The 9,078-nt window shown below is 52.7% G+C and overlaps 1 pseudogene; it reads left to right on the top strand.

Moving 5' to 3' along the window:
* Window positions 1–456: 456 nt before the first annotated feature.
* On the top strand, window positions 457–1,415 carry LOC136993027 (olfactory receptor 14C36-like; annotated as a pseudogene).
* Window positions 1,416–9,078: the final 7,663 nt, after the last annotated feature.

The raw sequence follows: 9,078 nt of genomic DNA, 5'->3' as shown, positions 1-9,078 counted from the left end.
TTCTATCTTTGATGAACGCTGCCCAGCGGTGACAAGGACATCTCAAAGAAAATAAAATTCCTATATAATCCCTGAAACTCTGTTCCTCAGACCTCATTCTTTAGAATTCAGAGTGAAGATGCTGAAAAGCCCTTCTACATGATGAGTGGATTTCACCTGACAGAAAGTGTGAATGTCAGAGCTAGTCACACGTTTCCCTGTGCTCACTGCTTTACAGCAGTACTGACTGCTCTGGAGCCCATGGGCAGAGGTCCCTGCTCCTCACAGCACACTCAGCCAGTGTAAAGCAGAGCTCAGACAAGGGACCTGGGCAAAGGGCCTCCCAATAAAGAGAGAAGCTATGTGGGTGCTTGGATGAGGACTGCAACAGTTGTTTTTTTTTTTCTTGAAAAATCTCTCCTAACTTCTCAATATCTTTTCTTCTTGGGACAGTCCCCCATGCCTGGACATAGCAAAATGTCCAACAGCAGCTCCCTCAACGAGTTCCTCCTCCTGGCATTAGCGGACACGCGGGAGCTGCAGCTCTTGCACTTCTCGCTCTTCCTGGGCATCTACCTGGCTGCCCTCCTGGGCAACGGCCTCATCATCATAGCTGTGGCCTGTGACCGCCGCCTCCACACCCCATGTATTTCTTCCTCCTCAACCTCTCCCTCCTCGACCTTGGCACCATCTCCACGACAGTCCCCAAATCCATGGCCAATTCCCTGTGGGACACCACAGCCATTTCCTACTCAGGATGTGCTGCTCAAGTCTTCCTGGTTTTCTTCTTGTTAACAGGAGAGTATTCTGTTCTCACAGTCATGGCCTATGACCGCTATGTTGCCATCTGCAGACCCCTGCACTATGGGACCCTCATGAGCAACAGAGCTTGTGTCAAACTGGCAGCAGCTGCCTGGGCCAGTGGTTTTCTCTATTCTGTGATGCACACTGCTAACACCTTTTCAATACCCTTCTGCCAAGGCAACACAGTGGACCAGTTCTTCTGTGAAATCCCCCAGATCCTCAAGCTCTCCTGCTCAGACTCCTACCTCAGAGAAGTTGGGCTTCTGGTGGTTAGTCTTTGTTTAGTCTTTGGGTGTTTCATTTTCATTGTGCTGTCCTACGTGCAGATCTTCACTGTTGTGCTGAGGATCCCCTCTGAGCAGGGCCGGCACAAAGCCTTTTCCACGTGCCTCCCTCACCTGGCCGTGGTCTCCCTCTTTGTCAGCACTGATGCATTTATTTACCTGAAGCCCCCTTCCATCTCTTCCCCAGCTCTGGATCTGGTGGTGGCTGCTCTATACTCGGTGATGCCTCCAACTCTGAACCCTCTCATCTACAGCATGAGGAACAGGGAGCTCAAGGATGCCCTGAGGAAAGTGATTTCTTGGACATTTTCCAGCAGTGGTAACATTGCCATTGCTCTCCACAAATGACTCCCCCTGCATCCCGTACCAGGAGTGAGCTTTGTTTGTTCACTTTATTTTTATTATTTTTGTTATTACTATTATCAGTAGTACTTGTTATGTTGCTACACAAATACTTGGATTCATTCCACCTTCAATGAGACTGCTCTGTCTCACCTGGTGCCCATATAAAGTTGTTTCCAACACTGGGTCAGAGCTGACTCCCTCATAATATCTCTGTAATAAAGTAGGTTCTTGCAGGTGCAGTGCCTGAAGGCTGGGCTCTTCCTCCAAAGCTGCTGTCCCTCACACCCTGTCCCCAGCACATTTCCTTGAGAAAATCTCCCCCACCCCACATGCTGGTCCTAACCCCAAAAGCTTACCAACAAACAAGGTTCCATGCACACCTGAAGGACTGGGCATCCAGCTGTGAGGCCTGGGAGGACGAGCCCTCTGCTGGGTCCTCTGCAGGGCTGTCAGGGAGCATGCAGAGGAGGTCCTGGGGTTATCTCCTGGGCCTGTTGACCATCCTCCTACCATGGGGGCCCTCAAGCAGGGTGCCTCAGTGCAAAGATGCAGCCCAGCTTGTTGTTGCATGAACAGGGAGGAGAAACTGCCCCAGGAAACTCCTCACACACCCAGACCCTCATACCAGCCATTTCCATCACTGGCCATTCCCCACAGTCCTGGTGAGGGGTGATCTTTGAACATGATCAGCTCTGTCTGCCTGCTGGCTTCAGCACCTGTATGGGGGAATGTCCAGCCCTGCCTGGCCTCTCTGCGGGCTCAGACCCCAGCATACAACAGAGCATGGCCTTCTGTTAACCCCGAGGGGACAGGGACAGGGACAGGGACAGGGCTGGGCAGGGCCTGCGAACTGGTGGGAGGCTGCCAGGCAGTAGGGCCGTGGGGGATTGGGCACCAAATGCTGTCATGGGGATCATGCCTGCAGGATGCTTCCCCACCCCAGAATGCACCCTGTCAAGCGCGGTGCCTGCACAGTGGGGCCATGGGGACACATGAAGGGCAGCAGGGCTGGGTCAGTGGAGGGATGAGACACAGATGGGAGCCATGACACTCCAGAAGCTCCTGACAGTCATGGAGGGGATTCACTGCTGCAAGCAGGACTGGGGGTTTCTCAATGCCTACAGCCACCAGCACCACCTGCCAGGATTCCCAGACCCAGCAGAGATGGTGGGTGCCCAGCACTGCAGCTCACAGTGCCCCCCGTCCTGTGTCAACGTCCTCTTTCAGGAACACCCCCGGGTGTGTCACTCTCTGCCCAGGTGTGGAGAGGAGCTGCTGGAGGTCTTCTCTTCTCACGCCTGCTGGTCCCAGATGTGCCTTGGTGTCAGCCTACAGGCTCTGCCCTGGGTCATGTCATGTCTCCATTTGCTCCTGTCTGAGTCCATGTAGGGACCTGCAGCATGTAAGTCTGCTTAGAGCTGGCCACTACAGCCCACCTGCATGGTCCCAGGAGATCCCAGAAAGGCTGTGCTTGGAGGTGAGGCTGTGATTGTCCTGAGTCAAAGCTGGTGGGATGGTCTGTGTGGGGGCCAAGGGGAGGAAAGGTCAAGAGACAACAAGCAGAAGATGCAGTACAGGAAATTTCAAATGAGCTGAAGGAAAAATAAAGAAATGACCATGGTAGTTGAGCAGCACTGGAGCAGGGGACAAGAGATCTTTAAAAACTCTCCTGCAGAAATCACTTACCAACCTGGTCTGTCAAGTTAGCCCAGCTCAGAGCAGATCACGCTGTGGGAGATCTCTGGTGGTCCCTCCCAAAACAAATCCTCTAGGAGAAAAGGGCTGGAAGGCAGAGTTCTGGGCAGGGGACACTGTTGTGGGGTGAGGCCTTGCTGGTATCTGTACTGCCTGGTCAAGCCTGTCCTCAGAGTGACACAGTGAGCAAGTTCATCCATCCTCAAAAGGAGTCTCTGCTCCATGGGCAACAGGAGTCAAACCAGTGCCAGGAGACTGCAGAAACATTCTCAGGAACACACTAGGCATCCAGGCCCTTTGACTGCTGAGGTGTCCCCAGACCAGTGCTTTGCATGCTGGGTCTGAAGGGCTGAGAAATCTTTAGAGCCAGAGCAGATCGGAGTCCCATGTCTTGGGCTCACAGGTTACAGGGCATCAGCAGGGATGTCCTGGGTGCAGGGAGGGAATCACTGCCCAGGGCATGAGCAGATCCCCCTCTGCCCTCCCCTCTCTCTTCACACCCTGGAACAAAGACTGTTTCCCATGTTGGCCTTCTCTGCCGGGCTGTATTCCTAGCTGGAAGGGATGCAGCCTTCACACGGGGGAAATGCAGGAGAGCCCAGTCTCATCTAGAGGAGCAGGGTCCCACCACACCTGCTGGGTGGCCAGGGCTGCAGGGGGCAGACACCACTCCGTTCTTCGCAAACCTCCTGCCTGGGGCTGCAGGGTGCCCAGCAGCAAGGCAGGCATGCCTGTGGATCGGGTGCCATTGGGGCAGTGGCCTTTGCACCAGCCACTGTCTGTAACGGACTCAGGAGCTTCTCCACCTCCATGTTAGTGGCAAAGTTTGTTTCCCAGCTTCTTCCCTCTGGAGAGCTGAGGATTTAGTTCTCGGGAGAAGGCGAAAGGGAAACCCTTTTGTCCCTGGGACTGGTATCACCCCATCAACCCTCTACTGCCTTCTCCTGCTGTATCACCCCCAGAAGTCCTTTGGCAGAGGCGTTTTTGGGTTTTTGACCCTCTATCTGACTCTGCTTTGAGCAGCAGGTTGCACTACAGGCCTCCTGTGGTCCCTTCAAGTTGAACTATCCTGAACGCCTACGATCTCAGGCCCCATTCCAAGCACAGAGCAAATGTCTCTGGGACAGGAGTCCTTTGTGCTTTATGTGACCATCTAAAGAAGGCAGGTGGACACCTCCTCCTCCCTGTTGACTGTACGGGCAGCCTGGGAGGCACTGCCTCAGGCATAGCTACATTACAATGGAAATTCTATGCATCCACCTTTAACCACCTGAAAGTCCATTGCCTGGATCCCCCTCAGTGGTGAGGGGAGAAGAGCAAGCTTTTCTGCAGTGTGATTTCTGTACCTCTGCAGTTTGTGCCTCTAAGTAGATGGTGCCATCCTCCCCTTGGTTTCTTGCCTGAAGCTCAGGCTGGATGGGGATGTGAATGTGGAGGCTGTCTGTCACTGCAGTGCCTGTGAGATGGTGGAGAGGTAAGAGGAATAACAGTCACCACCTTTCATTGCAGCAGAGAGGATTTCATCTTGTTTGGGATGGAGTTAGGCAAGGCAAAGCTCAGCTGGAGCTGGAGCTGGATCTAGGAAGGGATGAGGAGGGTAACCTAAAGGGCTTCTGTAAGGACACTGTCTGTACAAGGCATCCATCCAAGGAAGATGTGGTGTCCCTGCTCAGTGGGGCAGGGGACGTAGTGACAAAGAGAGGGGAAAGGCTGAGGAGCTCATTGCCTCTTTTACCTTGTCTTTTCCTGGTCTTGTCTAACTGCCAGGCCTCCCTGGCCCCCAAGTCCTTTGGCAGCATCTGTGTTAGCAAATCCTCACCCCTGGTAGAGAACGACGCAGCTGGGGAGGACTTTTGCCCAGTGGGCACACACAAGTCCAGGGGACCAGACAGGAAGCACCCCAGGGTGCAGGGAGAGGTGGCTGGAGTCACTGCAATGCTGCTCCCAATTGCCTATGAAGTGTCATGGTAATCAGGGAGGTTCCTGATGACTGCGAAAAGGCAGACATCACACCCATTTTGCAGGAGGGCAAGAAGGACGATCTGGGCAACGACAGGCTGGTCCTCTTCATCTCAGTCCCTGGGAAGGTGATGGAGCAAATCCTCCTGGAAACCATCTCCAAGCATGTGAAGGGGAAGGCCTGGAAGAGGCAGCATGCATTGACCAAGGGGAAACGGAAACCATGCTTGACCAACCTGGTTGCCTTCTGCCATAAGATGAATGCGTGCGTGCACAAGGGGAAAGCAGGGGATGTTTTGAACCTTCCCTTTAGCAAAGCCTTTGGCACAGTCCCCCAGAGTCTCCTTATAGCCAAATTGTTGAGCTCTGCCCTGGATCAACGGACCATAGGGCAGGTGGAAGATTGGATGGACCATCAGGCTGAAACGCTGTCATCAGCGGTACAAGTTCCAAGTGGCAGCTGGTTATTAGCAGCATTCTTCAGTGATCAACATGTGGGGCAGGACCGCTTAACACCTTTATGAATGGCCTGCACAGTGGATGGAGCGCACTCTCAGCACCCTTGTGGACAATGCATAAGTGGGGGGAGCCCCTGGGCAACCTCATCTTGTTCCCTCTGCGTTGACCAGGGGGGTTGGGACCAGGTGATGTCCAGAGGTGTCGTCCACCCTGAGTGCTGTGATTCAGTGAATCTTTCCCTAGAGAGCTCTGTAAAGAAAGAAGAGGCCAAGGAAGAAAAAATGCCAAAGAGGCAGAAGAAGAGAGCTGAAACATTATAGTTTAAATAAAGCAGTTCCTCCAAACAAAGTTTCTCCATTCAGAGTGTTGTTAGCAAATGTAGTTTGATGAATAATGTGTGTATATACGCATGTATACTCGCATCGACAGGCTAATTCCTGTAGTGCATGAACATGGTGCTGCAATTCATAAGAAAGGAAAAAATACTGGCAATGGTAAGAACTGTGTGAAGTTTCAGAAACGAGGATTTCTTGTCAGTTGTTTCATTGAGTTATTTTTTGAGAAGATCTCAAATTATGGTTAGGTCTCCTTTTGGGGCTTGAATCATTTGACCACAGAGGGAGGGTATTGCTGCCTGTGATGTCCTGGGGTACCTGTGTTCATATGTGATGCTGGAAATTTTGGGGGCCTCTTGCAGATAACTGTCCTCTGATGCGACAAATTGCAATCCTGGAATCAGTCTTCCTTCAGTGTTTAGAGAGGGAGCATAGGTGATTATTTTAGTTTATTGGCGTAAACATTTCCCAGGAGAAGGGAGCACAAGGGACAGGGAAATTCATGAGCTCAGCTGGGCCTCTGCTCCTGAGTGGGGCCAGGCTCCTGGGGTGGAGGGAGCTCATGGCAACCTGGCAGCACTGCCCAGAGACAGCTGTGTGCAGGAGCAGCTCCTCTGCAAAGAGCAGCAGGGCTGAGGGCACTGCCTGCTGCTGCTGACATGAGAGGAGAGAAGGCAGAGAGAAGTGGAAGGCAGTGTGGAGTGGGAGGCCAGAGGAGAGCTCCTTGTGGGAGAAATCTTCACAGCCCTTGGCACGGTAAGTCTCTGGCTGGAGGGCAATGCTACTGAGGTTCCTGGAGGGCTCTTCTGAACCCAGCCCATTCAATTATTGGATTTTTAAGGATCACTTTCCTGGCTTATCCTGTGCAGAGGAGGGGGAGGTGCTTCAGAGCAGGGATTCCCTGCCATACTGTCATAGGCACAGGGCGTGCAGCTCCATTCTGCAGGGGTGTGAAGCCAGGGAGCACACACAGGTCTGCGCAGTGCTGTGATTCAGAACAGTGTCCCTGTGCTCCAGGGGGCTGTGTACCCAGCACAGTGAGTCTGCTGCCTGCGAGGGTCCTGCCTGGGGAGCTCCCCAAAGCAGTGTGGGGAGAAGCTCTGGATGAGAGGAGAGACCCCCCCAGCAGGGCAGGTTCATTCTCCTGCTGGGAAGGTGCTGCGTGGCTCAGGGTCATGGTTGCTCACAGCTCCAGCTCACTCCCAGGACATTCCTAAGGGGACTTTTCAAGAGGAAGCTCAGGACAAGGGTTACTTGAAATGGAAGGAGCTTTCCTATTAGGGTATGTGCTTTCGGTTCCCTAATTTTGGCAGGAAGACAAAAGGAAAGAGTTTTCTGGTTTGACAAAGAACTGGGACTCCTAAACTTTCCCTCTCTGAGATCAATAGGTCTGTGAAAAACCTCAGCAAGCCCCTTCATCTTCACCCGTCCTACAGACAGCATCAGCATCACCTTTAAGGCATTATGAGGCTTTATGTGACCTGCTCCTTAGGACTTCTGAGCACAGCAATGCCCCTGGCCAGTGCCCTGTCCCAGAAGGTTTCTGTAAGGTAAAACTGAGCACACAGAAGCAAGTTTGGCTCTTGGGACAGAGAAGGAGCTGCCGGCAGAGACAGCTCCAGGCAGCGGAGATGTGCAGGGAAGCCCAGCAGAGCTTCTGCCCTAAAAGGCATGGAGTCCCTTGCTTTAAGCCACCTCCTCTGCAGCCAGACCTCCAGCAGAGGAGAGGATCATCTCTCCAGCCATAGGCCCATTTCATGCTGCCCGACAAAGGGGCTGAGAGTGACTGCCCCGCAATGTCTCCATCTGCGAGGCGGCATGCCCAGCTGGGCAAGGTGAGGGCTTTCCTGAGTCCGCCTCTGTCTCTCTGTCCTTGCCTCCTTCAGCACCAGGATCATGATTTTGCTCCTTGTTTTCCCTCCTGTCCATGATGCTCCTGTTCTTGCTCTTGGGCTCTCTGGGGTTGGGGGTTTTCAGCTGCAGTTCAGACACTAATGCTGCAAGTTGTGCAGCAGAGGAGTCTGTATGGGAATGAGGTTGCCCCAGCCCCCTTTTAACCTGTGGAGCTCCAGAAAATGCAGTCTGTTGAGCTGGGAAATGAGCTGAGTCTCCTTTAAGGAGAGCCCATCTTCAGTCCTAACAGTCCTTTGACCATTTCCCTGTGGTGTCCTGCCAGGCTGCCACCTGCCCCCTGGAAAGACACTGCTGTCTCATAGCACCTCTGTGATATCTGAGACCCCCAGGAGGAAGGTGCAGAGATGCTGAGAGTATGGAGATGGTGGTGGGAGGCTGTATGCGGGCATCTGAAAAGAGCCCTGTGTGTCCTTGTTTAGAAAGGGAGTGTGGAGATCTCCCTCAGGTGCCCTGAGAGAGGGTGAGAAGTTAGGAGATGTGCACTTTGAAACTGGACTCGTGTGCTCTCAGCAGGGGCTGCTTTCTTTCTAGGGTAACATCATCCTCCAGCTCAAAGTGGTGGAAGCACAGGACAGCTGGGAATGAGACTAAAACACATTGGCTGTCCTGACTCTGTACCAAGTGACAGTGGGTGCTTTCCTCTCAGGACTCACAGTAGAAATGCCAAGGATTTTTAATTTTAAAGAGCACTCCCCAAGGGTGACAGGGGCATCTCAAAGAAAATAAGCAATATTTAAAAATCCCTAAAATTCTGTTCCTCAAACCTCATTCTTTAGAATTGGGAGTGAAGATGCTGAAAAGACCTTACACAAATGAGTGGATTTCATTTGACAGAAATTGTGAGTGTCAGAGCTAGTCACCTCCATGCCCAGGAACCCTCTTCAGGTACAGCAGGACTGACTACTCCGGAGCCCATGGGCAGAGGTCCCTGCTCCTCATGACACACTCAGGCAGCACAAAGCAGAGCTCAAGCAAGGGAACTAGGCAAAGGGCCTCCCAAAAAAGAAAGAAGCAATGTGGAATTTTTAATAAGAAATGGAATGTTTTATTAATGTATTTATTTTCCTTTCAAAGTCTTTCCTAACTTGTCCCTGTCTTTTTCTCCTTGGACAGTCCCCCATGTGCAGTGGAAGCCAATGTCCAATGGCAGCTCCGTCAACGAGTTCCTCCTCCTGGCGTTCGCAGACACACAGGAGCTGCAGCTGTTGCACTTCTCGCTCTTCCTGGGCATCTACCTGGCTGCCCTCCTGGGCAACGGCCTCATCATCACAGCCGTAGCCTGCGACCACCACCTCCACACCCCC

This window comes from Apteryx mantelli, chromosome 11 (genome assembly GCF_036417845.1).
Source record: "Apteryx mantelli isolate bAptMan1 chromosome 11, bAptMan1.hap1, whole genome shotgun sequence".
In the NCBI taxonomy this organism is placed as follows: domain Eukaryota; kingdom Metazoa; phylum Chordata; class Aves; order Apterygiformes; family Apterygidae; genus Apteryx; species Apteryx mantelli.
The sequence above is the reverse complement of the archived record's forward strand: the minus strand, read 5'-3'. Positions and strand labels throughout refer to the sequence as shown.